The 11,517-nt window shown below is 39.8% G+C and overlaps 1 protein-coding gene and 1 long non-coding RNA gene across 2 annotated transcripts in view; one reads left to right on the top strand and one right to left on the bottom strand.

The window, feature by feature from the left end:
* The window catches only part of LOC136181106 (NLR family CARD domain-containing protein 3-like), a 494,962-nt gene that overhangs the window by 234,554 nt on the left and 248,891 nt on the right, over positions 1-11,517 (bottom strand). The window lies entirely within an intron of this gene.
* Positions 1,093-7,754, top strand: LOC136181227 (uncharacterized). Its single transcript, XR_010667591.1, has 3 exons — positions 1,093-2,197; positions 7,167-7,216; positions 7,573-7,754. It is a non-coding gene; the product is annotated as an uncharacterized lncRNA (long non-coding RNA).

Raw genomic sequence — 11,517 nt, 5'->3', positions numbered from 1 at the left:
GTAAAAATAATGGACGGGACAAGGTCCCCGGTCTAGTGAAGCTTTTATTTTTAGAGCTCCCCCTACTGACTGGCTGCAGTATAGGTCATAAACCCCGCCTCCTCAATGATAACAGATGGGATGTTGGTCAAACTGTAAAGTTAAAATACTCGTCACATTTTTTTCTAAACATAAACTCTGCTGTGATCATTAGTTATTATCACCCTACATTGTGTTCAAGTGCTCATTTTTCTGTGAAGTTTGTTTCAAATAAGTTATTTGAGGTTGAAAAACGGGATTTTACGTCATATTTGACGATGATTGACAGCCGCATATCTTGCGTAGCTCTCTTTGTGAATAACGTTCACAAAGAGAGCTACGTAGTGAAGGAAAGCCGAGACGCCATTGAATTTTTCCGTTCAGTTTTTTCGTCTTTTTTGAGCTGGCAAAATTAGTTGTTCTGCAGTAAACTGTTCTAACCGACCTGTGGGAGCTAAGGGATCTTTGCAGTTTTTTCGGTAAGTAAAAAAGTGATTTATGTGTCATTGCTTGGTTAAAGTCGTTATCTAGCTAGCTAACACATAAGCAGTCTAGGGTTAGCTGAAATGTTGTAAAGCTAGGTTACTTATCCGGCATGATTTATCTTTTTATTTTATTTTTTAACATGAGCAAACCTAATAACTGACATGCTATGTTTCTTGATATTGTTATATCGTTATTGTGATTTAAATTGTATTTAAAACCAAGAATCGTAATATAAAATCCACTCATAGATGCGGTTCATTGACTGTACAGTTATTTTACAGCAAAAATAAAAACATCTGGTAAAGTCTCAAAAAAGTATCGAGGGCAAAAACAAAGCCAAATAATTTAAATCTGGCCTGCATCATTACTAATGTGTACATGTTTACAGTCTGAGTGATAAGTGGGCTAAACAGAGAGTAACAGGTTTTACTTTCACCGTGCAGGCTGAAATTCATAGTACTATATACGAGGGTAGAATATTTCTCTATGTATCCAGATAAAACTAAAGGTAAGCTCTGATTTAATATAACTGTTACTGATTTAAGAGACTAACCGAAACGTGAACGCAAACATCAACAACCTGCGGTGGTTTAATGTAATATTAACTGAGCATCATGCTGCTTAAACGTAATAAATATTCTGCATTGTCTTCCACACACGACCAATTCAACAGTCACAAGTTGATCATATTGTAAATTTAATGATGCTCATTGAGAAATTGTTCTAAAAAATGTTTCGGTGATTGTGACTGTGTCTGTATTTAACACCGTTGAAAGGAAGGTGTTAATGCAGCAGACCAGTGTTACACACAACATGCTGCTGTTATGTGAGTTAGGAGGAGACATAGGAGGAGACAATAAAAGAAGACATAAAGATCACGTTTTCCCCCACACATGTTAATAAGTTTTAAATGTCATGCATTTATTTTTGATTTCGCTTCAATAATCGTTAACGAAGAGAAACACCATGATTAAACTACAGGCTATTGTTGCCTTTTTATAGCCAAAGAAAACTGAACATTCACAGCCTCTGCATTCAAAAGAATTTCAACATTGACATTTATGTCGTCCTATTTCCCTCTTCTCACCAACATTTTATTTTAAACTGGGGATTTCCTTTTTCTCGGGTCACGCGTCTCTCCCCCAGCTCGCCCCCTCCGGTGCGCTCCTCTCCATAGTGCGCTCGTCTTCTCCCTCTAAAGCTGCTGATACTCTGTAGGACGCTTTGATTGGGGCACCTCACCAATAAAATACTATTTTATATTTTAAGCAGTTTGCCACCACACTGCACTTTTACTCTCCAAAGGTATATGAGTATGTGCGTGACAACTTTAATAAAGCTTTACCACACAGTCACACCATCCACACAGCTGATCCAGGATTTACTGTAGCATCTTCTACAGCACTGAAAGGTCATGTACAGGCAAACAGAGAGAAGGGAAAAGAAACAATCTGTGATCTCAAATAACAAAGCAGTCTCAAATCTTTTTGAGGAATTACAGCTAAAAAAATTCACTTTCCATACAGTACATCCTCTGATAAATACAGTGAAGTACTTTGATTGCATTTCTGTGGTGTTCCTGTAGGAGACCATGATGCAGCCAGACTGAAGCAGCAGGTTGTGAAGGTGGACGCCATCATCTTGTCTTTGCAGTGCTGATTCTGAAGAGAACACCTTCACATAGGACTCAAAGGTAAAATGACCTCTCATGATTGGACCGTGTTATTGTAACCGCTATCGGCATCAAAGTAATTTTAGTAACAATTTATAATATTTCTTAAGATGTCAGGAAGACTATGTTGGGCCACGCAGGCTTAGGACAGTCAAACAATGGACTTGGGCCTGCACCTCTGTAAAAGCCTCATTTGAGTTATTCACTGAGATCACAAAGAGGCCTAAAAGGACTCTTAATCCCAGAATCCCCTGCGGTACTTCACACCTACGCGTGAAGTAAGGGGGGGACCGGAACCTCTCTCTCCTCATTGGAGGGGACCTGAGGTAGACCCCCCATGGAACAGGCCAGGCTACAAAAACTCCAAGACTTCCATTGTTCTTCCTCTTTCCACGCGCTGACTTCTAGTGCTCGGAGACCCAAGCTCACCTCCTGTTTCTGCAACAATCGTCCTTTGTTTTTTTGGCGCGCAGGTAATCTGCGGCCAGCAGTGTTCTAAATTCCGAGCTCGGATTGTCTAGTGAACGCATCTCAGTTTCTCAGAGAGCGTCAGACTATACCAGATTATCAGAAAGATAACGGTCTTATTCCGTCCTGCAACGAAAGGACGTCAAAGGACATCTTTCCACTCGACGGAGAACCAACGAAGCCGCTCTCGCCGTAAGGGACCCTCGCCGCCCATCAGACACCTCTGCACCAGGACGGACAGAAGATCTGCTCCATGACTCTTTTCCTTCACCAATCGCGGACAATGCGATTCACAAGTGAGGCTTAATTAGGTCTGGGCAGAATTAGCTTTAGAGAGTGTTTTTTAACAATTGTTGATCGAAGCAGAAACTGTAATTTTAGTTGGACCGCTTCGTCCTGAGTTTTAACTGTTTAAAACTCTTGTTGTTGTTTCGGACCGCTGCGTCCTATATGTGTTCAGCGTAACAGCGTTATAACCGGGTATTACTCTTCTGATCAGAAAGGCCAGTGTAAGCCGTATTAACTTGAATTCGGCTATTGGTTTGTTTCTGTGAATGAAGGGAATTACTCCGAGTTGTGGCGCGGGAGTTGGACTGTGATCCGGCCTTTTCAGGCACGCATTTCTCTTTTATTCTCTTTTATCCTCTTTTATTTCCCCTTCTACAAACATACACACACACACATATTCCCGTGTAAACGTACATCTGGAGACCAACTCCACCAGCGCGCCATTACACACAGCGATCTATACACTCGCGGCCATCCAGACGCCTCAGAGACACAGATCGTGTAGGGCCAGAACTCGGTCTCTTTTAGACATTAAGGACACATTTAGGTCTCTATTAGGTGTGCGCCATCGGAAGGGCGACCACGTGGGACAAAGTAATCTTCCCCCCCCTTTTCTCTCCCTTTCATCCACACAAGCACGCACCCAGGTCTTTGTTAGGTTTGCGCCATCGTGAACGACCACGTGGGTATGAAGCCATCTCCCCCCATTTCTTCTTCCCCCTCTCTCTCTCTCTCTCACACACACACACACACACACACACACACACACACACACACACACACACACACACACACGCACCTACATTCACACCCCTTCCACAAGCATTTGCTTGATAATGTTTGTTGCTTGGATTAGTTTATAATAGTTATTTGTTTAATTAAGTTCATTGATTTTGGATTGATGTTGCTTTGTTTAAATTAAATTAAATTAAATTCTGTTATAATTTAAGAGAGCAGTTGTTTGTGGTTACTGGTGTATTTGCATTATGATATAAGCTGGGTGCGAAGGCTTTGTGTACAGATTTCACGCCTTCAATTTATTAAATATAGTTATTCATTATTAATAATATTAGTAATTAAATAACTAATTTGTGACTGATTTGAGTGATATTTTGGTTATATTTACCTGATTACAGGTTGGTGCTCCAAAACGAGATTAAAAATAGTTTAATGATATTTCATTTAGATTATTAATAATTAAGTATAATTATTAAAGAATATAACCAAAGTTGACTTGATACAACCCCAACAAATGGTTCCCCGTGTGAGGCCTTCAATAAACCAGCTTTATTGCACTGTTGATGCACAGTAATCCAAACTTAAAATCCTAAAAAGGATCCTTCTGAAGAAAATTATATTTTCTTTAAATTTTTGTGGTTTAAGCAAAGCAGACATCAAGCTGTGGCTTAGTTGTGTTGTATGATGTTAGTTAATGGTTAAAGCCATAACTGTTGTCCCCTTTGGGTCCATATAACAATTGGACATAATGATGCAGCTAGTGTGACTTTATCAAGGAACTTGATTTGTGGCATTAATCTAGATTTTGATCCTGAAGTATTCTACTAAAGGATTGTGGTGCTCCTTGTTTTTGAGAGCCATTTGGCCAGATGAGAGTGTAACCTCATCATTGTGGCATAGCCAGCTGTCTGAGAGGTGTGAGTTCCTCCCTTCCTTTGAGGACTTGAGGTGTGAATCCCCTCTCCTATTTTCCAGGATAGACTGCAGTGATCAGTTGGGAAACTTAGATAAGATTTGCTCTTGTGTACCAAGACCCTAGGTGAGTCGGGAGCTGAGACTCCTTTTGGATCAGACGACGCAGCACTGCAAGAAACTGCTGCCGGTCTGACGAACCTCTCCTTAGAGGAGAGTGCCAACCTATATAGCTAGTCAATTAGCATTAGTGATAAGAAGTTAGAAGAGCTAGTTGATCTTGTCAATCACCGAGCCAGGATCACCCCTAATAAAGACAGAATGTATGCAGAAGACATACATCAACCATGGGCCAAAGCTCACTATGGATCAGATGATACACCCCTTCAAGACGTAGTTGCTAATCTTATCCACCTCCCTATAGAGCAGCTTGACAGCCTGAACTCCTACACCCTCAGCACATGTGAAGAGAAACTAAAGGGCTTAGTTGAATATGCAAATCAAATCACAGGGGCACTGTGGGGATCTCACATTCTTAGTGCTTTCAGTGTCGTGGCCCCCAAAGATTATTACTGGTGACTAAGATCTGCATATTTCCAGGGACGTGAGGCTCCAGGTTTGGAAGAGAACCCAACTTTCAAGTCCATCTTCATGCACAATCTGCATGGCTGCGTGCGTTCAGATGTCACCCTGCATAGTCGTACACATCAGCTTAGTATGAAAGAGATCAAGAGATTCGCACAGGCGGTTTGGCAGACACGCTTACGTCACGTGAGGGCAACAAGTTGCCTCGTGCTAGGAATAAGAGACCATATCACCGACAGAATAGAGAACAGAGCCAGGGGGGTGAAGGTGGGACTCAACCACAGAGTAGGTTCCAGCCTGGAGAACTGATCACTACCAAATCCGAACGGAACTCTCGGGATGGCCGTAGCCTGAGACAGAAGGGTAGGTATAATCGGAGTTCCTACAAGCTCCCTAAGGAAGCAAGTTCTGACAGTTCTGCCAGGGAGTTGGAGCGCATGAAAGATGTGGTATGTCAGGGGTCTCCCTTGCTTACAGAGAACCCGATTCTGACTCCACATAGGAGTGGGGTGTAGCCTCCATTCTGGAAACACAACAATGTCACTCTACCGACATGAATGTTTCCTAGTCCCTGTTTTGTGTTTTGACATTGGTAGGGAGACACATAATGTACATGTACATTTACACACCTACATGCCACAAACACCTTCCCACAGGCTTACTCCTGCCCAGGCTAGGAGTTAACCCACTAATCTACACCTGATACTCTTCTCTTTCTCTCCTCCTTTTGTCTGTTTGTTTCATTTGTTTTGTTAAAGAATGCACCTTGAGTAGCAAAGCTTTGCTAATGCCTGGTTTTGTTTTATACCTAGCTTTAGACATAGTTAGACAGTCTGCCCAGACTTTGCCTCAGTGTCTGCCCAGACCGAATGCCTCTCAAAATGTATGGACTTTTTGCTCACTAACTTTTTGAACATTTGTCTCCTAACACATGGACTGTTGGCCCTATTTGCCCTAAAGACCGCGACCCGCAATCCCATTCATTCTCTTTTATTTCCCCTTCTACAAACATACACACATACACATATTCCCATGTAAACGTACATCTGGAGACCAACTCCACCAGCGCGCCATTACGCACAGCGATCTATACACTCGCAGCCATCCAGACGCCTCAGAGACACAGATCGTGTAGGGCCGAACTCAGTCTCTTTTAGACATTAAGGCCACATTGAGGTCTCTGTTAGGTGTGCGCCATCGGAAGGGCGACCACGTGGGACAAAGTAATCTCCCCCCCCCTTTTCTCTCCCTTTCATCCACACAAGCACGCACTCAGGTCTTTGTTAGGTTTGCGCCATCGTGAACGACCACGTGGGTACGAAGCCATCTCCCCCCTTTTCTTCTTCCCCGTCTCTCTCTCTCACACACACACACACACACACACACACACACACACACACACACACACACACACACACACACACACACACACACACACACACACACACACACACACACACACACACACACACACACACACACCTACATTCACACCCCTTCCACAAGCCTTTGCTTGATAATGTTTGTTGCTTAGATTAGTTTATAATAGTTATTTGTTTAATTTGTTCATTGATTTTGGATTGATGTTGCTTTGTTTAAATAAATTCTGTTATAATTTAAGAGAGCAGTTGTTTGTGGTTACTGGTGTATTTACATTGTGATATAAGCTGGGTGCGAAGGCTTTGTGTACGGATTTCACGCCTTCAATTTATTAAATATAGTTATTCATTATTAATAATATTAGTAATTAAATAACTAATTTGAGACTGATTTGAGTGATATTTTGGTTATATTAACCTGATTACAGGTTGGTGCCCCAAAATGAGATTAAACATAGTTTAATGATATTTTATTTATATTATTAATAATTAAGTATAATTATTAAAGAATATAACCAAAGTTGACTTGATACAACCCCAACAACTAGCAGAAGATTTTAACAGCCTCTATGGTTCTGCAAGAAGTTCATGTTTAAATTGTTCTTCTTTCTGTCTTCAAGGAAATCAATGCCCAAAGGAAACAGCAGTCCAGACTCTGATTCCAGCTCCGGTGAAGTTCTGCACACAAATTGGCTGTCTGATTATATGAGAATATTTAAGATTAGTTCAATTTATCAGGCTGGCCCATGTGATGACAGTTTACAATAATCTTCAATAGAAAGTGGCAGGAACACTTTTGTCTTAAAACATAAATTAATAAAGATGATCGTATTATTGAATTCATCATGTCTTATTATATATTTTGTTTTTTCTCTTAAATAGTTCTCCTGTCTAAAAAACAACCTTTAGAACCTGAAGCTTAGCAGAACCTGAGGACAGATCTGATTTCAGGTCTGAAGCATAAACATCACAGTAAAATTCATTATACTTTACATTTAACTCTGTGATTGTTTTTCTTTATTACAGAAGATGCTCTCAGATTCAGATCCATCAGCAACCCCTGACAACATGGAGGACTCGTCCCCTGAGCGTTTCCTGTCCTCTCTCGATGGTCTTCTTCTCTTCAGTTATTAACTCTTGAAAACAGCAACACAACATGCCAGACTGTTTGACAAGTCTGTGATTGAATAAATTGAAATGGAATCTCATGCGTATCTTGCTATGCTTATTGGCTTTAAATGTTTAATATTAAATAAGTTTGAAGGCCATTTATCTCAGACGAGACCAGCTGTGACAAGCTGAGCTCGTCTGTTAGCTTTGCTGTTGTCTTAGCTGTTGTTGGTCAAGAAGAAATTAATGTCAGTTCAAGGCCTTTTCAAATGTGAGCTATAAACTTAACTGCTAAATGATTTTACTGTGACCAACACGTTGTTGTACTCCAGTTAATCAGAAACAGTCATATCAGATTTAAAAAAAGTTTATTTAAACATTTTATGAAAATAAATCTTCAATAAAGAGAAAGTATAAAAAGGAGAAAGTATAAAAAATAATTTGACAAAGAAATCCAAACAAAAATCAAATAAAGTAAAGAGATCCTGGATGATTGTTTGACTGTTAAAATATGATGGAAAAGCAAATCCAACACAACCCTCCAGCATCTGGCCTTTCAAACACAGGGCAACATCATGTTAAGAAAAATAAATTAAATATTGACCAGGATCTCTGTGTTTTATCTGAGGATGACTATGGTAGCCTTCTCACTGTTCACTGTCACAAAGCTCCAGACTCTGTCCACCTTCTTCAGACGTCGATCAGCTCCTCTGGGTGATGGCAGAGAGGACTCTTCATCTGGGAGAGCTGCTGGTGTAAGGTCATTTCTACCACAGTGGATGAGCAGGGCATCTGGCACAGGTGATAAAAGGAGGAGGTTCATTCAAACTAAGAGACCCCAGCCTGACCTCTGTAACAGGTGTGCAGATGAAGGTTGAAATGAGTCATTTTTAGGTTCTGTTGATTGTAAAATAGAAAAGAAAACATCACCTTTCTATTTAACATTTATCTGGTGTATGACTAGCTGTGATTTTGATTTTTAAAAGACTGTATTGTTAACAACAGCTTGTTTTTACAATCCTCTTTATGAAACTTAAATAAAAATCACAGGATATATAATTAGCAGATGATTTTAACTTACACTTCACCTCTGTGGAAGATGTCAGACCAGCTGCTTTTATCTCTTTGCCTAAATGAAGACACAAAAACAATTGATTTACTGTTCATTTAAATATATTAGAAAAGCAGACATGACTCACATTGCAGACTATCAGTTTCTAACAGAATACAACATATCTTACCACCTGTAGTCTACGGTCTGTGGTGCTAACCTAGCTTAAATATAGCTTAAATATAGAATGATTTCGTTAAAACCAGAGGACCCAGCAGCCCACGTATTTTCAATAATGATCAAAATAACTGGATTTTTTAAAACACTGTGTTTAAATATTAGACTTCTAATACAGCAGTTTGTTGTACTTACACATTTCTTCATCGTAGACCGGCAGAGCGCTTTCAGCGTAGCTGGGCTGCGTAAGTCATCAGGGCAGTACGCTAAGTGGGCGGGGCGTGTTACCAGGGCTCCTCCCCCCGGACCCTACTGCGCAGACTCTGGCTCCAAATGACGTCAAAATCGCAAGATGGAAGCGCCCCTAAGCGGCGTATTTTGGCTTCAAGAACGTTGAGTGGGAACAGCTACAGTGCGCGCCCACTGCTCTCACCTCATACTCTCTCTCCTCACTCGCTCCCCCCACACACACACACATGCACACTGAGCCCTGAGCCTGAGCCACTGTGTGTGTGTGTGTGTGTGTGTGTGTGTGTGTGTGTGTGTGTGTGTGTGGGCAAACATTGTGTCATGTTGCGGATGATAACGGCGTGAAAGGAGTGAGTGGGGGAGTTTACCCCCGTGCCCCCCTCCCTCTCCAAGTTGATACATTCTCCTGCTTATTCTGCTCCGGTCCCCGGCATCATAACGTGCCTCTCGCTCACACCTGAAGAACACACTCTCTCACCTCGTACTCTCTCTCTGAAATAAGTTGTTATTACCGTCAAATCTGCTGTATAAGACACACTTTAAACCCTCAGGCATCAGTTTCATTTACTACCCTCTTCAGTCATTGAGGACAAAAATGTCCACTTCCAAAAATCTGCTATAAAAATAGAACAGATTACTTTTTTTTTTTTGCTTTTTTCTGCATAAATCTCTTAAACAACTTCAGCCCTGCTCAAAACTACCAAACATTCAATCATTTTGAGGATTTTAACCCTTTAGATGCCAATTTGATTACTTGATCACTGTTGTTATTTATGAAAAAAAAGAAGTTATTTTCCATATAACAAATATTTGGTGTCTGGGGGACTTTTTTAAAATCGGTCTTGGATATGTCAAAGATTATACGAAATATTTACTTTAATGCATTATTAGTTTTTGTGTAGCATCAGATTTAAAATGTACTACCCTCTTGAGTCATTAAGGACAAAAATGTTCACTTCCAAAAAACTGCTATAAAAATAGTAATAATAAATCTTTTGATCAACTTCAGTCCTGATCAAAACGATCAAATATTGAATAATTATCACGATTTTTAACCCTTTAAATGCCAGTTTGATTACATGATGATAATATTCTTAATGAAAAAAAAACACAAAAAACAAGTTATTTTCCATATAACAAATGTTTGGTGTCTGGGGGATTTTTTTAAATCAGTCTTTGTTTTGTTAAAATCTAAGGACAAACTGAAAACTTAAATATTAATATGCTTTTATTTACTTTGTGTTTAAAGGTTAATCAGCTTTATTATTACTTATCAGGTTATCTCTGTTGTCAGCCTTTATTTAAAGTTTGTATTGAACACTGGAGAGCAGCACTGAGCAGGTCAGGAAATCAGGTAACCTTTGTGAGCCAGGTGTGTAAACCTGCTGAGTGGCTCTAACTGACAGACAGGAGTGTCAGCGGTGTGTGTGAGAGCAGGAGTGAGGTGAGAGGCTGAGACACTTTCAGGCTGAATTCAATGAAAGGAAGACAGCAGAGATACCTTTGGTAAGTGTGCTGTGTTCTTTGGTAATTATCTGTTCAGAATGTTTGAATGGTGACATGTATTTAATGTAGGCTGTTTATTTCATAGTGATGCACTCTGCATTCTGGTTTTATAGTGTAGTGTTCACAGGAAACAATTAAATTAGAAGGGTAAATAATAATTAATATTGAACACATTTAACTGGTTTGTTTAAATTGTAAACAAAAGATAAAGAACTGAATAGATACTAAAATTCAGATTCATTTAATGGTGATATTAACTTAAATTCTGATTTGTGTTGTTTGGTGTTAAAATGGGAAAAAGGAAGGTAAGGATGCTAAAAGATGCATGGTTAACATTGTATAAGTGGAAAACTACTTCCCCAGATTACTTTACAATTATAATAGGAATGTATATGGGAAGAATTTTGTTCATCGATATTTTCCTTGCTTTTCAGAACCACACACAATAAACAGTTGTAACCTCGCTGCATTAAAGTCTCCTCTTTGAACTCTTTTACTATCGTGGCCTAACCCAAACCAATGTGTTCAGTCTTTTAGAATAAGGGTCTGCTTGTAGGTGAAATATTGATGAATGAAAGCAGTTACTTTTATTGAAATAAGAGAAGTTTTAAGATTGATGACGAGTCAGGTTACCGTGGGAATTGGATAGCGCCAAGACCAATCGAAGAATCATTTTCCTCTTAGCTGAAAATGTATAAAAAGCAGTGAAGCAGCAAAAAGGAAGCCAAAGAGAGAAATGATAATAGAACAAATAAACACACCATTGAAGTGTTTTTTTTCCATATACCATTTAGTTACACACACTGAAGGCTATAATGCATCTCTATCGTTTCTTCTAACAATATGTTGAGTAAATCCAGAATGCCAGATGACATCTA

Source organism: Labrus bergylta, chromosome 2 (genome assembly GCF_963930695.1).
Source record: "Labrus bergylta chromosome 2, fLabBer1.1, whole genome shotgun sequence".
NCBI classification, from domain to species: Eukaryota; Metazoa; Chordata; class Actinopteri; order Labriformes; family Labridae; genus Labrus; species Labrus bergylta.
The sequence above is the reverse complement of the archived record's forward strand: the minus strand, read 5'-3'. Positions and strand labels throughout refer to the sequence as shown.